This window comes from Mustela erminea, chromosome 1 (genome assembly GCF_009829155.1).
Source record: "Mustela erminea isolate mMusErm1 chromosome 1, mMusErm1.Pri, whole genome shotgun sequence".
Classification (NCBI taxonomy): Eukaryota; Metazoa; Chordata; class Mammalia; order Carnivora; family Mustelidae; genus Mustela; species Mustela erminea.
In genome coordinates, this window is record NC_045614.1 from 173397023 (window position 1) to 173413904 (window position 16882).

Sequence of the window (16882 nt, forward strand, 5' to 3'; positions counted from 1 at the left end):
ATTAGATGGGGCTGAGAATGTAGACATCCAAACAAGAGTGTGGGGAGGAAAGCAGCCCAATCTGAGAGGGTAAAGGGGACATCCAGACAGCAGGTCAGGTCAGTAGGAGCTATTAGAGCCCAAGCATCCATGTGGTATGAGGGGACTGGGGTGACACAGGAGATCAGAATCTATGAGGAGGTTAGGAGGGCTGATGCAGAATGTCATAGCTTGAGGTGGGTAGAGGAGGGTCTCCATCCAAGGGTGGCTCAGCATGAGGTATCACAGTCCAAGCATGATGAGATCATCCTAGTAGAATGGCAGCTCAACTCGGGTTATCACCAAGGAAGGTAAGAAAGACATCTATGCAGAGGTCCCCCAGCAAAGGTCATAATGTTGAAACAGTGAGAAAAGGGGAGCAGCCCAGGAATATTGGAGCCCAGCAGACCAAGAAGGAACATGCACATCCGGGATGGGACATCAGTAGTGACAATAGAAATGAGAGATTAGATACGCATGGGGGGAGTCAATTGTGATATACGTGTAGATAAATAGAGATAGAGATTGCCCCCACATATATAACGGCAGGTTTCTCACTGCCAAAAATAGGGCGGTAAAAATATGGAAAGATAGAAAGCTAGAATAACATCCTGTATGGTTGAATTAGAATTACAAATGTGATAGATGATGGATGGATGATAGATAGATAGAAAGTTATTGCATGTGGCATTTAATAAGTATTTAGTAATTTAAGTTCTTAGATTCACTTAAATTTTTTTGAATGTTTAAGTTGTAAGGAGAACATAATGAAGTAGAAAGGATGTGGTATTTAGATTCAAGTTCAAATAATTTCTGGGTTCAGAATTATCTCAACCACTGAGTGGTTTTATGTAATTGTGGTAAAACCTGTGGGACTGAAAGCAAACAAACTGTAAAATATCTCTAATTTCTTTTAAGGTAGTTGTTCTCAACCCCTCTTCCCACTCCCCTTCCCCAGGGGGCACATCGGTCAGTTTCTGAAAAAATTGGTTGTCACAACTGGGGAGTGTTACTGGCATCTAATGGGTAAATGCTGGTAAACATCCTACAATGCATAGGATAGGCCCCACAAAAAAGAATTGTTAGTACGAGCTGAATCATGTCCCCCCAAAATTTGTATGTTGGGGCCCAAACTCTCAGTCCTTGAAAATGCGACTTTGTTTGGAAATAGGCCCCATGAAAGAGTTCATTAAGTAAAATTAGGTCATTAGGGTGGGCCCTAATCCAATCTGATTAGGAATCGCACAGAGGAAAGACCCTACAACCATCTGTAAGCCTCAGAAGAAACCAAACTTGCCAACACCTTGATCTCTGATTTCTAGCCTCCAGAACTATGAAATAAAAAATCCTGTTAAAGGCCACCCAGTCTGTGGTATTTTGTTATGGCAGCCCTAGCAAACTAATACAATTATCCACCCCAAAATGTTAATAGTGCCAAAAACGAGAAACCCTGGTTTATGATACACAGAAAGAGTCCTGAGAAGAATACTCGTGGGTATGAAAGACAACATGACTAATAACCACCATTTAAGTGGCAAACAGAAGGAAAAAGGGGAAACAGGTTGCCTCTCCTGTTTTTTTCCTAATAAAAATTAGGAAAAAAAAAATATTCAGTGGAGAAAATCATTTCTTGACTTTATATGCTTATGGACCAGTGCAGTTAACATTCTCTCCTCTGAGCCATAAAGTCACTAAAAAAGCAATTAAAAAAATAAAATCGGTCTGATTTTGAGTTAAGCATGTTTTTATTTCTATGTTTTTTTTGCAATAAAACCAAATTTGGAACGCTCGAAAATTTGATTTCTACATGTATTTGCTCAAAACATTTTCAGCCGGAACACTAAGGAAGCCCAACCATGGCTTAATCCCAAAGTTCCTTTCCCATGGCTTACAATGGAAGAAGACATCTTCCTTGATCCAGTATACTTATTAGTGCTTTCATGAAAGTTCAAATATGTGAAACAATCTAACAGTCCTCTTTGTTGGCACAAAAATAAACTCAATACATAGAAAAAAATCTTTGTAACCTTCATTTAGGAGAAGATTTCTTACTCAGGACATAAAAAAAATCATCAACCATATAAGAAAAAAAAAGGTTACTTAAACTACAGAAATATTTTAAAGTTTTGCTCTTTAAAAGACTCTACTAAGAAAGGTGGAACAGGGCACGGATTGCATGGAGCACTGGTGTGGTGCAAAAACAATGAATACTGTTATGCTGAAAATAAGTTAAAAAAAAAAAAAGGTGGAACATGAGGCATTTGAGATGGGAAGAAAATATTTTTAATACGTATGTCTGACAAAAAAATTTGCATCCAGAATTTAAAAGAATTCTCATAACTCAATTTTGAAAAGCAAACAACACCCCCCAAAAAATGTCCAGAATATTTGAAAATGAAAAAAGAAAATAGATAAAGGACCAGTAAACACATTCCAAAAATTTCAACATTATTCATCAACAAAATAAAAATTCATGCTCTAAGTGAGATACCACTACACACTAAGTAGAATAGCTAAAATTTTATAAATTAACATTATCAAGCATCAGAGAATAGAGAGCCACTGAAACTCATTGCTAGTAAGAGTATAGCCATTTGGAGGACGTGGGCACTTCCTCATAAACTTAACCATACTTTCCACATGACCAGCACTTTTACTTTTAGATATTTACCCAAGGAATGAAAACATATGTCCACAAAAACACTTCTACATGTATTTCTGACAACTTGATTTTCAATAGCAAAAACTCAACGAACCCAAATGTTCATGAACAGATGATGACATAAACCTCTCATGGTTTATTCATACAGAGAAACCACTCGACAATGAGACGGCACTGACTACTGGTACCTGTAATAACGTGAATCAAACTCATTGACATTGTACTGAGCGAATAAAGTCAAACACAGTGCAAGGGTATCTAATACTCTGTTACAAATTTTTGGAACAGAGGAAAACAATTTATAGTGATAGAAATCAAATTATTGTCTGCCTGTGGTGGGTTTTGGAGGAATGACCACAATGGAGCATAAAGAAGCTTTCTGAGTGATAGAAATGTACTATATCTTGATTGGGGGCAAGAGGGCGGTTACGAGGCTGCAATATATTTGTCAAAACTCGTTTAGCTGTATCCTTAAAATGGTTATATTTTAATTATACGTAAATAAACTTCAATAAAATTGATTTTTAAAATATAGAGAAGTAAATGCAAAGGCGTCTATATTAGTAGGTGACCACTGAAAGGAATTGTGAATAGCAACACCCCAAATCAGTGAGAACACTTAGTACCCAGATCAGGGTGTTTAAATATAATTCTAAATATAATATAAATATAATTAAAAAGCACCTTAGGATAATAGCTGATTTTGGAATGGGAAAGAGATAATACAAAATGAACCTAGAATATCTTAACTGTGTAGAAACTCAGGAAGTACTCAAAGAAGAACAGGCCACATCAAAATGACAAAAAAAAGAAAGCTGAAAGGGACTCCCTCTGACCAGCTCTGGGAGAATTTGAATATCCAAATACATATTGATAGTAACAGATTATTAAGATCTAATAAATACATGGGTAAATTGAAGGTAATAAAAAAGGAGCTGTTCATACAGATTTAAAAGTATCTTCCCACAAAATACCTCTAACCACCAAGGGGAAGAGTATAATGTTACAATGGAGAAGCATGGTAGATACAACTTTAACCCAGTGATCAAAGTAAATATCATTAGTAATACAGTAAGTTAAAATAGTATGCCACCTAATAGGGCTTATGAGAAGACTGCATCTTTTCTGTGGCATTCATGCTAAAGATGCATAGCCTAAATCTATTTCTAGAAGTGCTACCCGTACCTGAGTCTTCAGAAATGCAGCAAAAATCTCAGTTGTCTCTTTCAGGTACCCAGTATTCAGTATATAGCACTGGCTAGCTCTTCTTATTGTACCAATCACCCCTTCCTGTCTTAAGAACCTCTCTCATTCATCATCTCATTGAGTCTATCTGCTGATTATTTATACGTTTCAATGTGCTGCACATTTTTTTTAATTAAAGAACTTTCCACCTCTTCAGTATTTAGATAAAACAGCAGCATGAATATCAGCAGACGATTTTATCTTGGGACTAACCCCATATCTTTTAAAACATCGGACCTCCATCAAGCATAAAGCCTCCCTCAGATAGTGGATTATAAGCATCTGGCTCCCCCGTGAGCCTGGGACTCAAGTTACTGGCTGACATTTCAGTTTCTGAACTCATGTAGCAAGTAGCCTCTAAATTGTAATTTCTGCTAAGCCTCTGAAGTAAGGAGATCGGAGGCAGCGCCTGGAGTTTGGAGAGCATAACTGGGGGGTCTCTGGTCATTCTTGGTACAGCACAGAGGCCATGCCACCTGGAGGTCAGTGCAGACATGACAGTGGCAGCTGCAGTCACAGAGAGAAGAGATGACTTTTTCTTTGCTGAGCTTCAGGGCTGGCTGTGCTGGGCCCCTCGTGACGAGAGGAGAATTCAATTCATAACCTTTCTGTGTTCCTTGGGTGGCACATGCATACTTGCTGACTTCTGTAAGGGCTGCTAGTAGCTCAGCTCCTCAGCCCTTTGTCCATATTTGAGCAAAAAACACCAGATTCCATTTTTAACACCCCTGTTGAGAGAAAATAAAATCCTTGGTCTCTAGGGTGCTCTGCAGACCTGGGGACGATGATCCCAACCTGGGAAAAGAGGTCTTTCTGATGGGGCAAACGCTGCAACAGAAACAAGTACATGATTTGATTTCAAACTCCAAAGTGTACCTACTAAATGTTTAAACATTCCATATCTACTGATCTATTTTAGAACTGGAGATATAGAAGCAAATACCTCAGATTAGGATGAGTATTATGCCACAGAACTCAGCTTACTCACTACTTTAGAAACCAGATCTAATTTTTTTTATTTTTTTTTATTTATTTTCAGCATAACAGTATTCATTATTTTTGCATCACACCCAGTGCTCCATGCAATCCGTGCCCTCTATAATACCCACCACCTGGTACCCCAACCTCCCACCCCCCACCACTTCAAAACCCTCAAATTGTTTTCAGATCTAATTTTTTTACTTACATCGTTTCACTGTAAATCAACGAATATTTTGTAGCATTGTCCCACTGTCTTTTAAGTATGATTTAGATCAATTAATTATTATTCATGACACTGGACATGTTTATAATAATTATATTCTGATATGGGCTCATTTTCGGTTAAACAGAAATCCTGATCCTTTTGGAATTATTGGGAGGAGACTTCCCACTTTATGGTCACCCTGCTCTATTCACTGGTCCCCATTTAGTAAGATGACAAGAATGTCCCTTCCATTGGCCCACACTCCTCTATGGGACAGTTTACTTATTTACAGCTGAATGCATCATTATTAGAGTCCCAAATATAGAAAGAACCTTGAAAGTCTATTAAAAACAAGAAAACTGGTCAAGGAAAAGGAAATATAATGGGCCAAAAATATATTTAAAACATATAAACCTAATTAATAATTAAGAAAATGCAAATTAAAGCAGTGTTACAATTTTTTAGGAATTAGAATACAAAAATAACTATTCAGTGATGACATCCATTGATAAAGATGTAAGAAAATGAGCAACGGGAGTGAAGCTGGGAAAATCTCCTTGGGGACAATTTGGTTGTTTTTTTAAACATAAAATTCATATGCCCTTTGATCTACCCCTTCCACTCTCAATTTATGCTATAAATTCTCATACACCTACACTGATATCTACATACTTATGTTACATGTATGAAATATATATATATATATGCACGTATGCTAATTGCACTTGTAATATTTAAAAATTTGACAGTAACCTAAATGTTTATTAATAAGAAACATGTTAAGTATTTTATTTATACACACACACACACACACGTTCATACATTGGAAAGCTATGCCACCATAAAAAAACCAGAGTAGATCCAAAAGGAACAATCTCTCAGATACATCAGAATAAAGAATATATTTGGGTAAAAATTAGATACATATGTATATACCTACACCTATGTATGGTTGCATAAGCACAGAATATTTCTGGAAATATCCACAAGAAATTCTTTATTATAATTGCCTTTAACTAAGGAAGAAAAGGGTCTGAAATAGGAGGACAACTGACTTCTGTTATCATATTCACCTTTGAACTATTAGAATTTTTTCATCGGATATGAGCAATATTTCTTCAGTAAAAGAAAATGCTTTGTTGTTGGAATTTTTAGAAGTAAATTGTGTGAGTGGCACCTGGGTGAGCATCTGCCTTTGCTCTGGTCATGATCTCAGGGTCCTGGGGTTGAGCCCTGCTTGTTCAGAGGGGAGTCTGCTTCTCCCGCTGCTTCTCCCCCAGCTTGTGCACTTTCTGTCAAATAAATAAGTGAAATCTTTAAAAAAAAAAAAAAAAGTAAATCATGTGAAATGTAGTAATTTTGTAATGATTACAAGTGATTATCTATGGCTCAAATGAAAAAATAGGTCAAATCCACATTCAAAAATCAGAAGTTCTAGAATGAAACCTAGTCCACCCTGTGCCACTCAGCAACCTACTCTTTCAGTGAAGGACTATCTCTTGCAGGTCTTTTTCTTATCTTCCAAGCTCTGTGTTACTAAAGGACAATCTCTTCTTTTTGAAAGTCAGCTCAGTGCAAACATATTGTGACTGTTAACTCTTTTGTAAAGCCTGTTGATTCCCAACTGTTTTATTTTTTATTCACATATTCTCTTTTCTAAAAAAGAAAACATTAAACAAGGGAAGGATATTATATCAACATTGTTCATTTTAATTAAAGAACATTATCTCTTTTAATAACATGAATATTTAGACATGCTACTGTTCATGAGCATTTGGGTTATTTCTAGTTTGGGATTAACCTGATTAGAGCACTATGAATATTCTTGTACAAATCATTTTGTGAACATTTATACTATTTTGACATATCCTGTTATGGATACGGAGCAAATATTTCTGTTTCCCTGTGATTCATATGCTGAAATCTTACATTTCTTCTCTGCTAATCACACTGAACGCATCTATGACCAGATTTTTTTGGTTTTTCCTATACCAAGCAATTTTCCAGTTCTCTCGTGGACATCTGGGTGCCCTAGAATTTAACTGATTCTCACACTCTCTATCTGGAGAGAGCATCCGGTCCCACAGGCTAAGGGTTCGGTCTTACGAGACTATTCTCATTTCAGATGCCAGTCACAAATCCCAGATTGTCCCCTGTGCCTCTGATAGCCCGGCTATAAATCAGAGATTTCCATAACCCCCTCCTCAGATCCAGTTACTTTATTTGAATGGCTGAAAGAACTCAGAAAACATTTTATTTACTAGATTACCGGTTTATTATAAAAGCATATAGTTTGGGAATAGCCAAATGGAAGTGATGAATAGATTAAGGCATGTAAGAAAGGGAGTGAAGCTTTCGTGCCTGGCACCTCCCTGTGTTCACCACCCAGGAAGCTCTCTGAATTCTGCACTTTTGGAATCTTTATGGAGACTTCATCATTTAGACATGATTAGTTCAATCATCGGTCTTTGGAGATTAATTCAACTTCCAACCCCTCTTCCCTCCCTGGAGATAGGGGGATGGGGCTAAAAGCTTCAACCCTCTCATCACATAATTGGTTCCCCTGAGAACCCACCCCCACCTTTAGGAGCTTTCCAAAAGTTATCTGATTAACAAAAATTCAGATGTGGTTGAAAGAAATTGTTTTGAATAACAAAAGACACCTTTGTGGCTCTCATTAGGAAATTACAAGGGCTTTAGGAGCTCTTTGCCAGGGATGGTAATAAAGACCAAATATATAATTCTTGTTATCAATCATATCACAGTGCTCCCACAAGAAGAGATATGAGAGCTTGGACTCTCTGCTCTCTGACATGTGAGGATACAATGAGAAAATCGTGTTAAAAAAAATACAACGGGCCCAAATGGAGTCACTTGTGCTGAGCCACTCATCAGTGGACCAAGACTTAATATCTAATCTAATTGTAGTTTCATCATCTCCCAGGAATGTGACCTTTTAGCAGTCAATCTGGAATTACCTGATCTGCACAAGATAAGCTGTCTGATAGACTTTCCCACCTTTCTACAAAGGCAAGCAGCCTTGCCTAAAACAACTTACTCTTTATTAAACACTTCCTTTTTCGGCTCCCTTCTGCCTATAAAAGCCATTCATTTTATATAGCTACTCGGAATTCCTTCTGTTCCCTAGACAGGATGCTGCCCAACTCATGAATCATTGAATAAAGCCAATCTGATGTTCAGAATTACTCAGTTGAATTTTGCTTTTTAACAATGGCCATCTGCAAACCAGGAAGCAGGCCCTAACCTGACACAGGATCTGCTGGTGCCTGGATCTTAGATTCCCCACCCTCCAAAACTATGAGAAACAATTTTTCATCGTTTAAGACACCCAGTCTGCGGTATTCTATTATAGTAGGATAAGCTAAGACACATCCCAAATTTAAGGTAGTCAAAATCATCTGCACTATCTTCTTTTTCCTATTCCTCAAGATGATAACATTATTTTCAAAAAAATTCAACCTTCCAGAATCTTCTTTCACTCCTCTCTCTCCTTCACACTTCTGCAGTTGTAGCTGGACTAACATATGTCTGTTCTTGGTGAATTACCGGTAGAGACTACACCAGGTGGAGTTGTCATACAAAGTAGTCTTTATTTGCAACATATAAAGAGATTATAGGGAATAATTTCCAAAGCTGTGACCCCCACCCCCACCCCAAACTCCAGGCAGGGATGAGGAGGTTCCTTTTATTTAGGATTTAGGATGAATATTTTTGAAAGGGGAGTCAAGGGTTTACCTAGAAAACATACCTCTATGTGCATCATATGTTATGTTAAAGCCTGTGTTCCTCCTAGGGCTGAGACTTTAACATTATCATGAGGGGACTGTCAGATCCTTCTTGGTTCATCTGTGGAGGCAGCGACTTGGTGGCTGAGCTCAGGTTGGCTTGGTCAGTGGATGCCTGGGGAGCTCAGCTGGTTAAGCATCTGCTCAGGTCATGATCCATCCCAGTATCCTGGGATCAGTCCCTGAATCTGGCCCCTTGCTCAGTAGACAGCCTTCTTCTCCCTCTGCCTGCCCCCTCCCTCTGCTTGTGTGCATTTGCTCTTGCTTGCGTGCTCTCTCTCTCTGGCAAATAAATAAACAAAGTCTTAAAAAAAAAAAAAAGAAAAGGCTGGTTTAGTTCTTGGTCTGCCAATAGGTAGTCTAAAGCTATTTGTGGTGTAAGACAATTTGGGCTAAGGAATGCAGAATAGTGCTTGTTCACGGGCTGGAGGCATATCAGTTGACCTTGAGTCCAGGTTTCTCCGGAGACAGCTAGTACACTTGTTAGTGGGGTCTAAAAAGAAACAATAGCTGATAGGGAGAAACAGTTCTCTGAAATATAAGCTTTAAATTTTCTGTTAGTATTAACCTCATTAACCCCGTGAGGCAGTTTCACAGTGACTCTTCAAACACCATTGTTTTCTCCCTGTTACAGTTCCTATGCTGTATAAAAGCTAATCTAAAACAACAATATTTTATTGGTATGAAGTACCCATTTTATTTTGCCCCCAATTAAATGGGTCAGAAATTCATGAATAGCTCAGTGACCTAGTTCTCCCTTCAGGTTCTTCATATAGTTGCATTGAGACAACAGCTGTTGCCACAGTTGTCTGAGAGGCTAGCTGGCCTAGGTGTCCAAGACGGCACGCTCTCAGAGCTGGCAGCTGATGGTGGCCGTAGATTACCAAAGCTGCTACATGTGTCCTCTCTGGCAAGGTGGACTCGGGGTAGTCAGATTTCCAATATGGTAGCTGTTTTCCCCTGAGCAAGCATCTGTGAAGCACCAGACAGAAGCCATATGTCCTTCTTTGACTGGCCTTAAGTCTTTAGTCAGTTATCAAACATTGACTAGAACACCACTGACTTAGCTTTTGCTGCTTTCTCTTCTGGGCCTGTCTTCCATGTGGAAAAATGCTTTGAAAAACCATAGAGTATTTCACAAAAGAAAAAATTCTGAAATAATGATTACAGAAAAAAATAAGACTTATCTTTGTGATGAGATAACTTCCTGAGATATCAGTTCATGTTCTGATCTTATATTTTTCCTCTCCTTTTCTTACAAGGTAGCCTGTCTTCTTGTCTTTTGATTCCATCATAAGACCAAAGAAAATTTCCTAACAATTTCCCTCCTGTCTTTCATTTTTAAAAGACTCGATTTTTTTTTTGAGAACATTATGCTAAAAGATAAGAAGAAGAAAATTCCCAATGCCTTTTGAGGGAGAAGTAGGGGAACAGAGGAGGGAAAAAATAAATGAAGAACCCCTACTTCTCATTGTCTTAGAGCTTTCCAAAAGGGGTCTGCTGACAAGCTCCGGTGATATATATTAGAAGCTGGCAAATTGGGGCACCTGGGTGGCTCAGATGGTTAAGTGTCTGCTTTCAGCTCAGGTCATGATCCCAGGGTCCTGGAATCAAGTCCCACATCGGGTACCCTGCTCATTAGGAAGCCTGCTTCTCCCTCTCCCTCTGCCCTCTGCTTCTCCTCCTGCTTGTGCTCTCTTGCGCTGTCAAATAAATAAATAAAATCTTTAAAAAAAGGAGAAGAAGAAGAAGCTGGAAAACTTCAGATAATGGGCCAGCTCCTGTTTTTGTAAATAGTTTTTTGGGAACACAGGCACATCTACTCATTAATGTACGGTCTATGACTGCTGTCAAGCATCAATGGTAGTTATTTTCTTTCTGGTCCATGTGAATGGCACCCCCTAGAGTTGAAAGTAGAGTACTGCAAAAACCTATGCGGCTAAGCAGCTGCCTTAAACTCCAGCCAGGATTATCATCCCTACTGAGGCAAAGAAGCCACTTCAAATGGCATATGAGCTTCAGTGGGATCATATAAGTAGGACTAAAACAAGATATATTTGAAGAGAGGATAAAATCATGACTGTCATACAAATATGAAATGAACACATAAAGAATTTTATTTTGTTCAATAATTAATGGGAGAACCAGCAACATATATAAAAACCACTTCAAATGGAATTTTGATTTCTAGAGATTTACATTCTCTGACAAGATTAATTTGCACTGCCATAAATAGGAATCATTTGCTTAGCTATGTACAGGAAATATTTGCCTTTTTATTAATTAACTTCTGTCTCTAAGAAGTTATAAAATAACACAGTGAAAGGCAACCAAAAGCAGAGACAAGTCTCCATGGACAGGCTAGCTAGAATGCCCACTAGATTACAAAGTCTGGTATGATTTTCCCCCATGGGGCCAAAGATCACAGACAAGCCACACAAATATTTTGCCTTTTTGTAATCCTTGGAACCTTCATAGGACCCCAAGGAAAGCTGGATAATGACTGGATAATAAATTATCTGCCAAGCAGGTTTCTGGGTCTCAGATTCAGAATACCTTCGATTTGAAGAAACGGAAGAATGTTGATATTTCTTATGCCTCTGAGTTTCTTGAATAAAATTTTTATCTGTTGGATTCAAGTTCCTTGAGAAGGGAGACCTTGTCTGATCTAACAACTTCTGTTTTCTTAAACCTGACACAGCATAAGTAGGTGATTGGTAAATATTTACAAAATGAATAGAACAAATGCTAAGGAACACGAGAAAATTGGATATTTCATACGTTAAATAGAACTTCACTTAAGAGAAAAACACCCTCTAACTATAAACTATCTCACATGTACACAATGCAAATTCTTACCTACACCATTATATGTTGTGTGAGAGAAACAGCAAGTAGAATCTGATATGGCAACCCAGAGGTTGCAGACTGATCCTTGGATTGGTCTGTCTTAGAGAACTGCCAGAGGAAAGAGCTTCCTGCAGGAAATTATTTTCTCTTGTAGGAAAAAGAAAAAAAAAAGTGCTTCACTGGAAAACTGCATTGTCTGGGCTCTAGAGAACACTCTCAGGATTATCTGATTCTAATCTTTTATTATCCTTGAGCTCTTTTGCAAGTCTGTAAATTGAAGATAATGAGTAACCATGCAAAATAATTCTTGTCTATTGCCATGCAAATTGTGTCCTTCTAGGAGAGTTTCCATTGATTTCCTTCTCCCTGTGGAAAAACAGTTTTGCCTCCATCTGCGCCTTCACTTCAGGATTCCTGATTTATAAATGTGTCTGTTCAGATTCTCTTTGAACCAGCTGGAACATCTGCCTGGAAGCCTTCTTGTTAATGAGTAGAATAAAATCTTTAACACCTATTCATTTTCATTTTTATGAGAGTCATAATTTTAACCTATTTTTGAAAATTATCTATTAATGTTTCCAAAATAGTATTAGATTTAGGAGAAAGTGAACATTCAGTTCAAAATAAGAGAAGGAAAAAAAAATAAAGGAGAGGAAAGGGGACACCAAGCTGTCAAAATTAAGCAGGAGTTGAGTTTGGAATAATTATTAGGTGCTCGCTTCGGCAGCACATATACTAAAATTGGAATAATTATTAGTGTGCTATTGATGAGGGATAGTTGGAAGGCAGGCAGGCAGGGACAAGCCTCCACCACCATCCCTCCCCCAAGAAGTAACCACCCTTAAAAGGATTTTACACCGCCCTTGAAGGAGCGCTCCACCCTTACCCATGTGAAGAAAACCTGATTGGATGACAGTCACAGGGAAGGTTAACCAGATTAAAACAGCCAGGCAACAAACCCATAAAAACCCCTAGACTTGGGAATTCCCACAGCATTGCTCTCGGGTCCCCTCCCTTGTCAGGAGCTTTTGTACAACCATTTTGCTATCGCTCAACAAACCCTGCTTAGCTGCTCACCACTCTGTCTGGCCTACCTCTTACTTCTTGAAGCATCCTGACCAAAAACCATGGGCACTGACAGAAAAAAAAAATTCCTATAATACTGTAAGGATGGATTTAAACTTTTATGCACATAATACATGGTGCAAGCCCACTGGGATAGCAGTTGTATTCAGCTAATGCTCTGAAAACTACCTGTAAATAAATTGTTTTAATTATTTACTCCATTGTCTTTATCAAAACATTCAAGATGAATGTTGAGATGGGTCTAATCCAAATGTCAATTTCCTTTTTCTCCCTCTACTTAAATTTCTTTCCTATTTCATCTGTGCGTTAAATACCAATGCACAAATCATACTAGTGGTAAAATTGGTAGATATAATAGGGCTCAGTTATCTTGAGTCTAATAAGGCTTCTCCTCTGGGCTTTCCCAGGTGAGTCACTAGAACATCCCACTTCCTCCAGGACTGTCTAACTTAATCTTCCTCAAAAGACAAAATCAGTCAGATGGCCTCAAGTTTAGGTCACAAGGATCTTACTAAGTCAGCTGAATTTGATACAAGACACCTCTCATTTCTCAACTCTGTTAATTCTCTGGAGGCACTAAGAGGAAAGACTCCACAAGTAAACAGCGAAAGAGCTCTCTTCTAAATTATAATTAGCTGGGCTCTGTGGAAAATAAACCACACACTCAGGAGAGAAACGCTCATTTGGTAAATAAATGCAGTCTCTCCCCAGACACTAGGGAATTGTTTGGGGAAGAAAATTTCGGAATTGAGTATGTGAGAAAATAAAAAAAGAGGTAACACATGATTTCCTTGGAGGTTTTGTCGGCTCTAAAAACAACATATTATGTGCAAGAAAACACCAAATGTTTCCCTAGAACACAGAAACAACAATCCTTGTTGATTACTGCTTTTTAAAGCTGCATGGCGGGTGGTGGTGGGTGGGAGTTGCAGGCTTTCACCAGCAGAGGGAAATACTGTCCTAGGAAAAAAACAATTTCTTGGTGACCTTTTTTCCACTATAATTCTTCTATGGTGTAAGCAAGAGATGAATGTTTCTTCCTTATTCTTCTCATTTATAAAATGTTTAACAGCGGGAAGTTTGCTAGCCGATGCCTCCAGCATAGTTGTTTTTGTGAGAGCAGGGATAAGAATGTGGGAAGCTGAGACCAGAGAAGAGTCATCTGGGAGCTGTCAGGCATTAGGAGATGTGTGAGGCTGAGTTACAGAACAGCTCCAAGAGCAAAGTAAAGAGCAGCGTTCCCTATATATTCACAACTCGCTCCCTCTTCATATGTCCCAATCCAAAGCTTATTCTGGAAACTCCGTGGTTCTTCAATGGCTCCTCCCTAGGCATTTTTCAATCAATAGCAACCTCTAATAGATAGGCATTCATAATGTGTTCTTCAGGAACTAAGGATTTTTAAATGTCTGTTTACCACTTAATATTAGCATAACCTTATGACGTTCTATTCTGGCAACTCTAACACTGCAAAAGATTAAGAAACTGATTTCGTAAAGGAAAGCTGTATCCTGCAGTGGAATTGCACAGGTAGTGTCGTGGTGCTGAGTGAGTGGGAGGGTCCTGAAGAAGCTCCCTGTCAACCCACCTTTAAAGCTCCTCCCACGGTCACTGCAAGTGGAGGTCACTGTTAACGTAAGGAGAGAGAGTGGAGTCTCCCCAGCAGAACACCCAGAGTACCCTCAGGCTGGGGAGAGATGACAAAGTGCCACATTATCCAGCTATCTTTAGAGCTGAGAGATGGAGAGAACAAACGTGAGGAAGGCCAAAGTTAGGAGGAAGTCCTCCTCCCCAAGGATGAGTTCAGACCTCACTGGATAAGGTGAGGTGACAGCCCGCAGGATAACAGAGAGGTTTCCTCATTTGTCTGGTCCAGATCTGGTCTGCAGTCACGAGCGGGCACGGGGACAACCTTCCCGGGCATCGGCTTGCCTCAGTCCGTGGCCAGCACACGGACATGTAGAGACAGCCCTCCAGGCATAGGCAGAGTACAAATGAGCTTCGCCTAGTGACCAGGGAGGGACCCCAGTGTGCTGAGGGACTGGAAGGGACTTTGGGTGTAAGATGCCATGAGTCCACAGTGTCTGTACAAGAAAGAGACAGACAACTGATCACCAAGCTGAGCTGGAGCCGTGAGGGTGTAGAGGGTAATACGTTCTAGGTTATTTGCCGCAGGGGAGCACACCCTATGTTTTCAACACCCATGCCCCTGACTGATTTCATGATGTCTGGAAACAGGAGATCCCCTTCTTCCTGCTAGGTCCTTAGGCCCTCCACTGAGAAAGCTGAACATCATCCTCACTGTAAGGGAGAGACATCCTCAGGAATTCTATCCTTTATGGCAAAGCAGATGTTGGAGAGGAAATTTGAAGCTGAGAGGCAATAAACTGGCAAGTGGCAGTTACGAATAAGAAGTTGCATATAATTAAATACAGAATGTGCATGTAATGATTCTCAGAAAAAAAAAAATTCTTATTCCTAAAGTTCTAAAATCAAGTACCCCTCCAGATATTGCTAGATTCTTGGACTGGATGGACCCTAACTAACCATTAAAATTAAGACTCTGGAGTCTAGAGTGCCAAATAAGAAGTCCCATCACAGCAACCAGATGAATGAGTGGATATCGAGTGTCATAATAATACTGCAATGCAGCTGTTAAAGTACCTACATTGCACATGAGGGGAGTCTTGGGGTTCAGAGAAGGTTGTGTACATGGATATGAAGCTAGAAAATGTCTCAACTAGGAACAGTTAAAAAGGCTTCAAAATACTTTTAGCATTTATTTCTGGTTTGCTTTACAAGTTGAAGACTTTCTAAACATGAGGGAATAAAATGATACTGGACCAAATGCACAAAGAAAAATAACCAGCAGAGGGAAAGTCTAGTGAGGAGAGAGCGCTATGGGAGAGGTTAAGAGCCAAGCTTTGGGAGTAGACTGCTGGGCTGAATCAGAGTTCTGTCACTTATTAATGATGCAACCCCGAGCAGGTGTTTAACCTCTCTCTGACTCAATTTCCTCACTGAAGACGAAGATGATAATCGTGACAGCTCCCCCAGAGAGGTGTCGTGGGACCAAATGAATAAATAAAAGTGAAGTAGTCAGAACAGTGCCTGGCCCAGAGTCAGTGCTCCATAAATGTGGCTCTTCTTATATTAATTGTGTAGAGAAGAAGTAGCAGGCAAAATTGAGACAAGGATTTAAAGAGTGAGACCGAAACCAACTGAGGAAATCGGAAGGAAGAAGGCTGTGACAAAAATGAGCACATATTTAGAGATTCCATATCTCTGGACATTGTGAAGCCTGAGGCTCTTCCCATAAAAGGTTAGCACAGAACACTGAAGGAGGTCACAACATCCCCACACATATCTCAAAATAAGAAAGCACTTTAGCAGATATGAGGGTTCTGTTCCTCTCTCAGGAAGATAAGAGCAGAGGTGGCTAGTGGGTGCCTACTAAACGCCACAGTCTCGTGGAATGGGATGCAGTCAGGTCTGGAAAGAAACTGTACAACGCAGATTCTTTGTATGTGTGGGATTTTTTTTTTTTTTTAATGTGGTTGTTTGGCTGGTTGGTTGGTTTTGTACTGTCTTGACTTCTAATGACTCTTGAAAAACTCTAATCTTACTGAAGATAAATGAAAGAAAACTGTCAGAATAGGTGACCATGTGCAGCCTGAGGCCAAGGGGACAGTCACAGGGAATGCTGAACCTGAGCCTCTCCAGTAACAGGTGAAATTTAAGGGCATCTAATGGAAGAAAAGTCTCCTGTGGCCCTGGATCATGGGTACTTTTTGATAAAATATTATTATTTTTAGGAAGCCTATTAGGTATTTTTCAAAGCCTAAGGACTTTTATTACTGGCTTAAGATTTGCAATGCATCCAAACTTCTCTCACACAAATCGCCACCTGCAGATTACCAAATAAATCCATCCCTGACTTGATCTCAATGACCATGTTATTTGTGTTCATTTCTGTTTATTAAAAATGAGGGAGTTATGTTCAAACCTTTTGCATCTAACCTTTAGATA